A 12,768-nucleotide genomic window follows, 5' to 3' on the forward strand; every position below is an offset into this window, starting at 1 on the left:
TAATTGATTTTTCTCTATTGTTTTCTGTTTTCAATTTCATTGATTACCTGCTTTTATCCACTATGATGTTACTGTCATTTAACTTATCCAAGGACTATAATCACACAATACATTGTTAGAATTACTGTAAATAAAAAGATATCTTTTATAATTAAGAAGAAAAAATATTTTAATTTTATTTAATGCCTTTAATTTTCCCTCCACTGATGTTCTTCCTTTCTTTATTTAGATGTGAGTTTCTGAATGATACCATTTTCCTTCCCTCTGAAGAATTTTTAAAATATTACTTGTAGGGAAGATCTATTGATGATAAATTTCCTCAGATTTTTATCTGAGAAAGTTGTAACTTTGCCTACCAGTTTGAATGATTTCACTGGATATAAAATTTTAGATTTCATTTTGCTTATCTTTTAATACTAAATACTTCACTCCACTGTCTTTTTGATAACATAGTTTTAGAAGGAAAGTCTTTCATAATTATTTTCCTTTTTCCTGAAAAGTAAGTTTTATTTTGTTTTCTTCTCCTGACTTCTTTCAAAATTTTCTCTTTGCCTTTGTTTACTGAAGCTTGATTTTAATATGCTTAGATGTTTTGGTATTTATCTTTCTCAGTGTTCTCTGAACTTTCTAGATCGATGGTTTGGTTTGGCCATTAATTTTGGAAAATCCTCAGCCATTATTCCTTCAAATATTTCCTCTGTCCTTTTCTCTCTTTCTTTTCCTTCTGCTGTTTTCATTATATGTAAGTTACATTTATTTATTTATTTATTTATTTATTTATTTATTTATTTTTCCGAAAGTTTTATTGTTCTGTTGTTTCTTATGCATAAAAAGTAAGTTACATTTATTGATTCTTCTATTTTTTTCTAAAAATTATTTTTCTCTTTTCTCTTTGCATTTCTGTTTGGAAAATGTATAATGATTTATCTTCATGTTAACTTAATTTTTATCAGCTGTTGAGCCCTTGTAAAGAATTTTTCATTTCTGTTACCATGGCTTTGATTTCTAGCATTGTCCTTTCATGAAGGTTTTATCATTCTGTTGAGTTTACCTGTCTGTTCTATTATTCTCTCTACCTTTTTTTTTACAGCATACCAAACATATTAGTAACAGTTATTTGAAATTCCTTGATGATTCCAACTCTGTGTCATAGCTGAGTCTTATCTGATGTTTGCTTTGTCTTCAGAACATTTTCTCTTGCCTTTTGTTATGTTTTGTAAATTTTTTTTTTGGTTGAAAGTCAAATATGATGCATGAGGTAGGTGTTAGGAACTTAGGTAAGTAGACATTTAGTGTGGGGTTTTATGATAATGTGGCTAGGAGTAGGGCCATGTTTACTGTTTGTTGTAGTTGTAGGTGCCAGAGAATTCAAATGCCTAGAGTGCCCTTGTTTTTGTCTCCCCTGTTGTGTTTAGTGTCCCTCAGAACTCTTTAGATAAAGTCTACCTTACAGCTCTTTGAGAAATAACACTATTATACTGGATCCTTATTGATGTGATGGTAAGGAGTCAGGGAGGAAGAGCATTCTACAGCATTATGATTAAATCTGTCTTTTAGTGGGTCTTTAGACATAGACTGTAACTTTCACAAGTTACAGTTCTTAGATTTTTTTTCCCCCTTAAATGTCACAGAAAGACCAGACGATGCTAGAGTGGAAGAAATGACTTCCTTATGCCTTCCTTATCATCAGGTGGATAAGGCTCCAGTAAAGTCTTACCCTTACAGAGTAAACTTTTCTTTGTGTGTGTGTGTGTGTGTGTGTGTGTGTGTGTGTGTGTGTGTGTGTAGAATACTCTATGAGTATTTAACACTGGCTAATTTCCCCCTTCTCCTCCCAGAACCAGGAGAAGATATTTTTTGACTTTTCAACATGTGAATTTAGTGTGGTTCCTGCAGGGAAAACCCAAGAAATTATTTGGGGGTTTGGAGTGCTGAGCACCAAGATTGCTGCTCACAGAAATTTCTCATTCTCATGGTAATCCACACTGAGCCTCCAACAATCAATTAAAACTATCATTTGAGTGTTCTTATCAGCTTATGACTCCAGTGGCTTCTTCTCCAGAAAAGGAGATTGAAAGCATCTCCATATTTGCCTGTCTCTCTATATTTCAAGGTAGCAGTATACTCTGGAACCTCAGTTCTCTAATGGGTCCAGTAAAAGTATTAAAAAAAAGGTTTTTACATGTCAGAGCTTTTGATGGTTAATTTTATGTGTCAACTTGATTGGGTTAAGGCATATCCAGATAGCTATTAGAATATTACTTCTGGATATGTCTGTGAGGGTGTTTCTGGAAGAGATTAGCATTTCTATAAGTACACTGAGCAAAAAAGATGTGCCCTCACCAATGTGGACAGTCAACATCCAGTCCATGGAGGACACAAATAGAACAAGAAGGAAGATAAAGGATGAATTTATTCCTTCTGCTTGAACTGGGACATCTTCTCGTGCTTTTAGACATCAGAGCTCCTGGTTGGCAGGCCTTTGGATTCAGACCAGGAATTATACCATCATTTCTCTTGGTTCTTAGGCCTTCAGATTTAGACTGAATTACACCATTGACATTTATGGTTCTCCAGTTTGAAGACAGCAGATCGTAGGACTTCTTAGCCACCATAATATGTGAGCCATTTTCTGTATATATTTCTTATTGGTTCCATTTATCTGGAGAACTCTAACACAGAGTTGAAATCAAAAGTCTAATTTATTTTACTTTAAATCATGTAATCATGAAAAATTTTACTAAAAATAGCCCATTTTTTTCCGAAGGCAGTCACTGATAGATTGTTCTGCTTGCCAAACTCTCTATTCCTCTGACATTAAACAGTCAAGTCTCTATTCTCATAAACATAACTATCCATAGATGGGCTTTCCTCTTCTAAGGCTACAGTGGAAAACAATGTTCCAGGAGAACTATGAGTCCTGGAGTCATTCTCAAGTCTCCTGGAAACCCCCACACCTGAAAATATAAAATTGATATCATCGTCCTCCAAGTTTTTGTGTCACTGCTTTTAAAAGTAGTAATATATATGCCACAATATGTCTCATTCTAAAGGTTGAAAATTTTTATGCTATGACTATAATGACATCATTCTGCCTCCCACAGAAGGCTTTTGCTTAGAGAATTCAGCAAGAGAACAAAATTAACAGGAAACGTCACTTTCACACACACAGATGGAAAAATGTTAACATCTCTTGAATTCTATGACAATCTCCTAGATGAGAACATGTATGTCACTATAACGTACCAACGATGTGCAAACACATCTTATGAGCAGGTGCTAAACTGAGGTCACTGCTGAAAGATGGAAGTTTTGGCAGCACTGAGAACAAAAGCTTCTTCCTAGGTGCAATTTCAAGCTAAGCAGTAAGAATCATGTGTAAGAAATTTTCCAGGCAGGATAAAACTTCGGGATGTTTTGGTGACATTGTACAGAAGAGGCCTTCTATTCTGTTCCACCTTAATTTCACCGATCATGCAGAAATCTTACTCCTTACTTAAAGATTTTTTGGAATAAAATCAAACATTTTTACTAAAAATTAATATTGTGATTATTTCAATATAAAAAAGAAATATGTGAACTTTTCCCTCCTTGAAGCCAGACCTAACAATGAATTATGAAAACTGTGCAGAAATATCTAGCAGATTCATTTGGCTCAAATTTCCTTTTGTGCCTCTGCACCTCTAAAATGCATTTCTATGTTGCCAATATGCTGAGAATAGAGAATTACTTAAATTTGTTCAGAATAACAGTTGAAATCGTATGCAGCCAGTTCTATATCTAGAAATAATGTTAACATGGTTTGTATGTACGAGATAGAGTGAATATTCTTTTCTTTTCCATAAGTAATCCTAAGAAGGTTTACTCTGAACGTTCACAGAGCTGTAGAGTGAGTAAAGAAGTATTTTTTTATATTTGTGAAAATGTAAGACAAATGAGATACACAAAATTTTATAATGAGAATGATATTCTTGTAGACAGCATAGGAGAAATATATGGGACTATTAAACATTAATAGCCTATCAAGATGAGTCATTGTTCAGAGAATTGAACACAGAATCAAAATACTACCCTAATCCAATTTGTCTTTCAAGTACCACCACACACACACAGACACACACACACACACACACACACACGTACACACACACACCGTACAAATAAGTACACAAATATCCTCTTCTAGTAATCAGCTATGTTGATTATCTCCCCTCCATTGCCTTTGCAATTTGCTCCTTTTCTCCTGTCTCCTTTTTTGCTAGATTGAAGAAAACTTCAATCTAGCAATCTAGCAAAGCATTTTCCTCAACTCTACTCACTTTTCAATTTATCGCCCTAACCACTTCCTTTTGTAACTCTTTCTTGTACTCTTAACATCTGACGTTGTGGGAAATTTATTATTATTACACAATTAAATATACATTGCATCCACAGAATGGTGGTGATTTTTGGGTTTTGATTTTTTTTAACTTTTCCCTTTTAAGTGGATCTCAATCCATATATGTCTCTTCATAGAAGCACATGATAAAAGTCATTTTTCTACCACTTCCCTCTCATTTGCCATGCTTCCTCAATGCCCCACACCCCCAGTAACATAAATACTGTTTTGTCAAATTTCATTATCATGTGATAGAACACCAGGAATAAGAGGGAGCTGTGAGAGATGAGGTCAGAACAATAGTAAGGTCATAGGAGTTTGGACTTTTCTCTTCAGGTCAATATACTCTCAAGTACGTTGAAAAATATACTTGAGACAATAGATTGAATATCCTTCAAAACAATAGGTTGAAAAAATTAATAGGTACATTCAAAATAGTTCATAGTCATATGATTATGATCTTATTAGGCTGATCACATTTTAACAGTTTCCTCTACCAAAGAGAGCTCTTTAGAACTAATTTACCCTGTGGCTCTCCCAAGACTATAGTATATAGCATTTGTCATGAAACTCTTTGGCATTTTTTTTACAATATACATTGGAAATTTGCTTTAGACAATGGAGGTCATAGAAATATTTATCTTGTTATTTTAAAGATTACTTAGATGGCAGTACAAAGGATGGTTTCAAGGAACTACAAATAGGCTAAATATCACCACATCTGTTATGTAAGAAGCAATGGGATAAAACACGCAACAGGACGGTTGAAGAGTTACTTTCAACATTATAGGTAAGAAAAATGGTGTTCTGAATAAGATGGTGCCATAGGCAATGGCAATAAAGAGGAGGAAGAGATTATTAAGAGTTTTTAAGGAAGTAGACTTAACAGGACTTATTTGACTATAGTTACAGGATGAAGGAAGAGCCCAGAGCAGGGCCCTGATTTCTGACACAGGAGCTGACTGAAGGACCATAGCATGATATGGACATTCAAATCCAGAGGAAACTGGAGGATAGTAGAAGTAGGATGGTTTCAAGGAGGGGTGCTACAATGTGAGAAGCATGTGAAAAAGGGGTGAGAAAACTTCTCTACAGTTTTGCATGGAACTGTGCTTGCTCTAAAGGGCATAGGTTTTCATGTCATGTGGCTAAGTACAGTGAATATCTCATGTAATTTATTCTTTCAGTAATTATGTCTAATTTCTTTCACTGGTATTTGGTCCTATATAAATTTGGTTGATACATTTTGTTCCTACTAAAGCTAAGACTGGACTCAGGTCTGGTACCGTTATTCTCTGTGTCAGAGTCTTCAATTGACCCAATTTCCGTCAAATAAATAAACAATCCTTCTTCTCTAAGTGAGACTTGAAACCATGGTTGTCTCTTTTTCTCCCTTCATATTTCAGTTCTACTTTTTCACCTTTTATAATGTTCTCATATCCAGAAGACTCCAAAACAATCCTGAAAGACATAAATGTAGAAATAAACAAGTGGAAAGACATACCATTATCTTGGGTGGGAACAGTTAATGTATTAAATATGCAGTCTCCATAAAAATACCATTAGTTTTCCTTTTCTTTGAAGCTAAACAGAGTTCGGTTTGAAAAAAAGCAGGAAAACTCTGAAATAAAGGATAATCCTAAAAAAGAAAAGAGTATGAGTAATCTAGCCCTAAAAGTTGTCAACACATATTATGAACCTCCTATAATTTATTTATTTATTATTTATTTATACGGAGTTTCACTTTTGTTGCCCAGGCTGGAGTGCAATGGCACAATCTTGGCTCACTGCTACCTCTGCCTCCCAGATTCAAGCGATTTTCCTGCCTCAGCCTCCCGAGTAGCTGGGATTATAGGCATGCACCACCACCCAAGGCTAATTTTGTATTTTTAGTAGGGATGGGGTTTCTACATGTTGGACATGCTGGTCTCAAACTCCTGACCTCAGGTGATCCGCCAGCCTCGGCCTCCCAAAATGCTGGGATTACAAGCATAAGCCACCGCACCCAGCCAAACCTTTCTATAATTAAGACAATATTGAATCTGTGTATGAAGAGACAGACAAGTGGTATAATACAGAGAGAACGACTATTTACAGTGACTTTAAAACACAATAACTTGACTGCGTATCCTTGGTTGGATATATTCTAAGACAAAAACTTGAAAATAATTATACAGTTTGTGGATTATATTTGTAGATGTCATTGATATGTTATTATTATGAGACTTGTATGTGTATTAAGGGAAGAACAAATAAGGATTTATGAGTATGGTTAAAGGCCAGGATTGCTGACATGAGAGAAACAGGAAATAAAAGTGAAAAAAAGGTAAAAATCATATACTCCTGAATTTGAATTGGAAACATCTTTATAAAACCATAACAAATTTTGTATTTCCAAATACAGATTTCTTAGGTTTGTCCTCTGGAGAGAGAGAGAGAGAGAGAGATATGTTTATATATATATAGATATGTTTATAGATATGTTTATATATGTTTATATATATGTTTATATATGTTTATATGTGTTTATATGTTTATATATGTATATATGTTTATATATGTTTAGATATGTTTAGATATATGTTTCTATATGTTTTTATATATGTTTATATATGTTTATATATATGTTTATATATATGTTTATATATGTTTGAATATATGTTTATATATGTTTATATATATAAACAATTTCCAATGCTATAGTAATGAGCACCTCTAGCATTCAAATTGTAACTTCTAAATATCATTTCATAGTGCAAGTAATAAAGACTCCTTGGAGAAATAGAGGATTCTGAGTTCTGGGTAGGAAATTTAAGATCATCCTGGGGCATCTTATCATACAAGAATGTGAGAAAACTCTCAAAGCCTCCACGGCTATATCAAAAAGCCTCAGAAGTCAACTTAAATAAGGAGTTTAATAATTATTACAATCAATAATTGCAATAGATTGAAATACATCAAACACGTTCTAATCCATGAGCTCATAATAGTTCTTTAAAAATGAAGAAATAAAACTCACTGGTCAACTTTGGAAGATGCTAGGAAATCAACTTAGGAAGATGCTAGGGAATCAACTTATCAGTTTGCAAACTTTTATAAAGAGCAATAGACATCTGAATTTTCTAAATGAGCTATAAATCAGTGTAATCAAATTATTTATGAAAAGTTTCTTGTTATAGTAGTATTTCAGTTAATGAAAGATTGAAGTAGAATATCGCCATTTTGTAATAACTGCTATAATACCAACAGGGAAACAAAAGACAATGAAATAGTACACAACACAACCTATAAACAATTATTTTGGTTTTCTGTTTCTGTTTTGTTTTTGTTTTTGTTTTTTGTTTTTTTGAGAAAGGGTTTTGTTCTGTTCACCTGGACTGGAGTGCAGAGTGCAGTGGCGAGATCACAGCCTCGACCTTCCGGGCTCAAATGATTCTCCCATTTCACTCTCCAAAGAAGTAGCTGGGACTAAGGGGACACGCCATGCTCGTCTAAATTTTTTTTTTTTTTTAATACAGGGTTTACCATGTTGCCCAAGCTGGTCTCGAATTCCTGGGCTCAAACAATCTACTGTCCTCGGCCTCCCAAAGTGCTGGGATTATAGGCATGAGCCATGGTGCCTGGCCCAATTCTGGCCAAAAAAAAATTGAACCTAAATCTGTTCAAGATTTTAAATTCAACCACCATTTTCAGGAATACCTAGTAAACAGAAGTGCATAGCAAATCCTACCCTGAGTATGTGGTCAGCAAAATAGAGACTGTGTTTCAAGAAAAAAGAGGTGAAAGATGAAACTAAAGATTTAAAGAGATTTCAGGAACATAAACCAACTCAAGTGAATGGGCCTTATTGGGACAATAATTCAAAGAAATTAATTATAAAGAAATTTTATATAAAAATTGAGGAAATCTAAACACTGATTGCATGTTTGGGATTGTTAAAAATTATTGATTTTTTAGGTATGAAAATGGTATTATGGTTGTTTGTTTTTCATTATTCCTTATCTTTTAGAAATTTATATTAAATAAATAGGTGAAGTGAAATGATGATGGGCTTCAAAAAATCTGGAGGTAAAGTAGGTAGACAAGAATATAGATAAGATAAGATTAGTCATGAATTGATAATTTTTGAAGCTGAGTGGTGAATATTTGGGGGTTCATTATATTCTCTTTAATATTGTTTGAAATTTTTCCTAATAAAAGATAAGAGAAAGAAATTCATATTATTCCATTCTTCTGATTTCTTACATCAGGTTCTCCTTTTCCTGTACTAAAAAAACTTACCGTCACAGTGGTTTCTTTAACCAGAATTTTAACCCCTAAGCTTCACGTTGAACATGCTCATTATGTTCATTCTCTAAATCTTAAAACACAACTTTCTACAAGTAGCTACTTTGCTCTGAACATGTAAGTGGTTCTCCACTTTCCTCAAAATAAACCTTAGTTTACTCTTTATTTGTAGTAAAGTATCTTATTTTCAAAATACCTTAAAATCTGTTTCTATCCAGCTCTCTGAATATTTCTTTTAGTTTTCCTTATGAACTCTAAGGTATGGTCAAAGCACTCTTATTTGTATACTGGTCTACTTGTCCTTAGAAGAGGCCATAGGAACTTCCTCTTCTATCTTGTAGTACCTCTGTCTCAGTAGGTACATTTATATTTATCTGAATGTGTTTCTTCCTCAAAGACCAATTCAAGTGTCACCTTCTCCATCAACCTTTTTCTAAAGACACTTCGGTCTACAAACAATTCTCTCTTTAAACTCCAGAATAAATTATTTCCTTACTACTCATTTTATCACATGCTTCTCTACATGACTAGTGTTATTTTAATGCACATATTTTACTTTTTCGATGTCGGGGACTATGCCAGATTTCTATGTACTCAAGAACCTACTGCAGTATCTTACATAATTTTCCAACAAATGTATGTTGATGTTGTGGTTGTCATTGCTGCCATTATTGTCGTTGGGGGTGGTGATGTGGATGATGATTGTGGTGGTAATGATAATGATGATAAAGGAAGTTCATTTGACAATAGTTGTCAGGATCCCAAAATTTTTCATTAAGATGACCTTGCCTCTAGATACTTATGGCTAAATTTGAGAGTAGTAACTCACAGAACTAAAACTTCAACTTTCCTATGGTCCTCAGAAGTCTAATTCATGTGTTTCAATAACTTAGTCTTCATAATCAAGATGATTTAAAACATACAAGTAAGCAAATGAAAGACAAAATTTAATTTTCAAAATTCTTCATCGGCTTTCTACTTCTCAGAGGAAAAATTACAAATGTCTTGGTATAGCATCAAAATTGTACAGTCTGCTCTAAAATCCAAAATCAAATTTTATTTTCATTGTTTCCCTTTATGCATACACTACTTCAGTTAAAATCACCTAATTTTAAGTATCTTTGGAATTATTCCTATATTGGCATTGAACTTCCTTAGTTTAGATCTTCCCAGTTTCTTAGATTGTTTCAATCCCTTTTCTAAAGGAGCACCTGGCCTCTAAGTGTATACTTTCCATTTCATGCTTCACCCTTCTCTGAAGCCCAATAAGGCTTAACCCTGCTTAAAATTCTTCTTTGACTGTTTTAGATGTAAAGGCTAAATGCTTTAACATAGTGTTCTGGATCCTTTAAATGATCTTATTACTTCAATATCTATTATATGTTTGGGACTTACTACAGAGTGTAAACACTATACACCCAGTCCTATGAGCTATTGTCTAATGAGGGGGAAATGGTTATAAACCAACAGATATAAACATGTGATAAAGAACAAGAGCTATGACACATACACACAAAAAATACATGCCATGAGAAGGAAATTTTAAAAAACATATTTAGATTGAAGATCAGAAGAGGCCTTTCTACTGAAGTAACATTTAAGTTGATTCCTTTATATACAGAAAAAGTTACCTGAGATAAATTTTGAGAAGGCTCTGAAACTACACAGAGCAATGAAGTCACAATATATACCATCTGTGTTTATTAGCTGCCTGATCAAACATTATGTTTTAGAAAAACTGATGATAGGAACACTTTATGTAAATTATCATGACCCTTTGTATTATACACTACAAATATTTTTCTAGTCTGCTGTGTGTCTTTTATTGTTATACTTATTTTTCCATCAGAAGTTTAAATTTTTCAACAGTCTCTCATAGGTCTATGGCTTTGTGTTTCCTGCTTTCCCCAACCACAATATTATTATAAATATTCATATATATTTCCTTTCCTACTGTTAGAATTCTCTTTTTTATATTTACTCTTTCATCCATCTGATTCTATGTTTTACATAAGGCATAAGGGAGACCTAACTTGTTTACTATGTAGTTAGCCATTTGTTTAAATCCCCATTTATTGAATAATAATAATTAGCATTTATTGTGGTTTACTATGAGCCAAATACTCTGCCAAATGCTTTACATTTATTATTTCTGTTACTTTTCAATGTAAGTATGATTATACTCCCCAATTTTCAGATAAGGGAATCGAAGGACAGTTTAGTGATTTGTTCAAGGTAATACAGCTATTAAGAATAAGAGCTGAGATTAGAACCAAGAGATATCAAGCCAAGATTTCATTCTCTTCACAATCACATTGTACTGACTTCCAAATCTTTTCCCTTGCTCATAGATTTGAAAGATTTCTTTTATCATAGAATAAGTTTATATTGTACAAATATGTAACTATATATATACCTACTTGGGCTGTTTCTGGACTTAAACATTCTATATATGTACTTATATGTGCAATAATTTTAAGGTGATTACAGAACTCATGGTTAGTTCTTTTTGCTCCATGTTTCTAGGCTTCTATTAATTGATTCATTCATTTGACTAAATTATCTTTGAGTACCAAAATGTGTTTTCTACTTCTACTATTAAAATTGTCTCTCTTCTCTTTCTCTTCTATTTCATTCTCATGTTCTGTCTTCTGATGCCCAACTTGATTGTAGAATTCGATCTAATAATATTAAACTTTATATAAAATGATCACATTTTATATAAAATATAAACTTGTATAGTAAAAATATTCCGTATACTATAATAAGAGACCTGTTTCCAATTTCTATCTGCTTTTCTGATATATTACATAGATATACGATATTGAATACATTGAAAACTTAGAAAAACATTATCGTACTCTCCCAGTCTCGCTATAAAAAATATTGTTTGCTGCCAGTGTGTTACACATAAACCTTAACTATATTTTGGAAGAACATAGTATCTGTTGTCATGGATCATGATCCCTTGAGATATTCTTTAAGAAGGGCATCATCTCAATGTTTCTCTACAGGATTACTGAATTTCCAAAGGCTCCATTTCTCCTTTCTTAGCAGAGCTGTATTAATCAGAATTGCCACCTGCTCTTTGATAGACTCCTTCAAAGAACTTATCTCTCCTTAATATACTTTTATTAGATATGGCTATTAGTGAGTTACTGGGACACATTCCCTGCTCTGTATATTGCAAACTAAGATTGAATTGGGCACTTAAGGAAACTGCATTAACTCTTTCAGGCCACCAGTGTATCATTTAGGGGATCTCTTGTAACATTTTCTTTAAACCAGGTCATTATGATGTCATTTAATCATTTTAGAACACTGAAATAGATATTTATGAGTTAGCTCCCTAGCAGTCTGAAAGAATTAGCATAGGTCTCCAAAGCCTATGACCTGCTCCAAAGTCAAATGGGATGAACTTCCTTCAGTATGCCAGTGATTTCTTCTCTAAGAGAATGTGCAACATTTGACGATGGAAAAGGAATCAGTTGAAATTCCCCTACATAATTCAATGAGGATTATTTGCTGAGAAATTATTCTTGTTCTCTCTTGATTCCATTCCTGTTACCAATGCACAACTGTAGCGGAATTCAGGGCCTATTCGCTGGTTGTCTATTCCTACTAAATGATACTCACCTAAGAAAAATTATGGTTAATTGTAGAATGATGGAGTTGGAGGGTTTCTCTAGAAACCATCTGGTAAAAGTGGAGTTTGCCAGATACAGCCCTTGTGAGACTGTCTCAGACTAATAAGAAATTATCCTGCTTTAAAGGTCTGAATTTTTTTCCACTAATAGGAAAAATATTTATATTGAGATAACATTTGCTTTTATGTAGCTTATGGAACATGGTAGGATTTGGGGATAATATATCACCTTGCTGTTCTCTACTACTAAGTAAAAATCTTTCTGCACAACTAGGTAAAAATCACTTCACTTAATCATGCAAATTCTGTAGATTTGTCAGAATGTAATATTTTTAAGGTACTTTGCACTACCTACAGGAGATGTGTGGGAAACTGACTGTTTATATTGTCAATTTCTGTGATGTCCTAATGAGGTGAATATTCTAGAAACTAAAAAAAAAAATACAAGAAAGAAAAC

At 33.4% G+C, this 12,768-nt stretch overlaps 1 long non-coding RNA gene across 1 annotated transcript in view; it reads right to left on the reverse strand.

Annotated features, from left to right (window-relative positions):
- Positions 1-3,987: 3,987 nt before the first annotated feature.
- The window catches only part of LOC107968134 (uncharacterized), a 10,095-nt gene continuing 1,314 nt past the window's right edge, over positions 3,988-12,768 (reverse strand). The window contains exon 3 of the long non-coding RNA XR_001709076.4: positions 3,988-5,839. This is a non-coding gene — a long non-coding RNA (uncharacterized LOC107968134). The remainder of the gene's footprint in view (positions 5,840-12,768) is intronic.

Source organism: Pan troglodytes, chromosome 15 (assembly GCF_028858775.2).
Source record: "Pan troglodytes isolate AG18354 chromosome 15, NHGRI_mPanTro3-v2.0_pri, whole genome shotgun sequence".
Lineage (NCBI taxonomy): Eukaryota > Metazoa > Chordata > Mammalia > Primates > Hominidae > Pan > Pan troglodytes.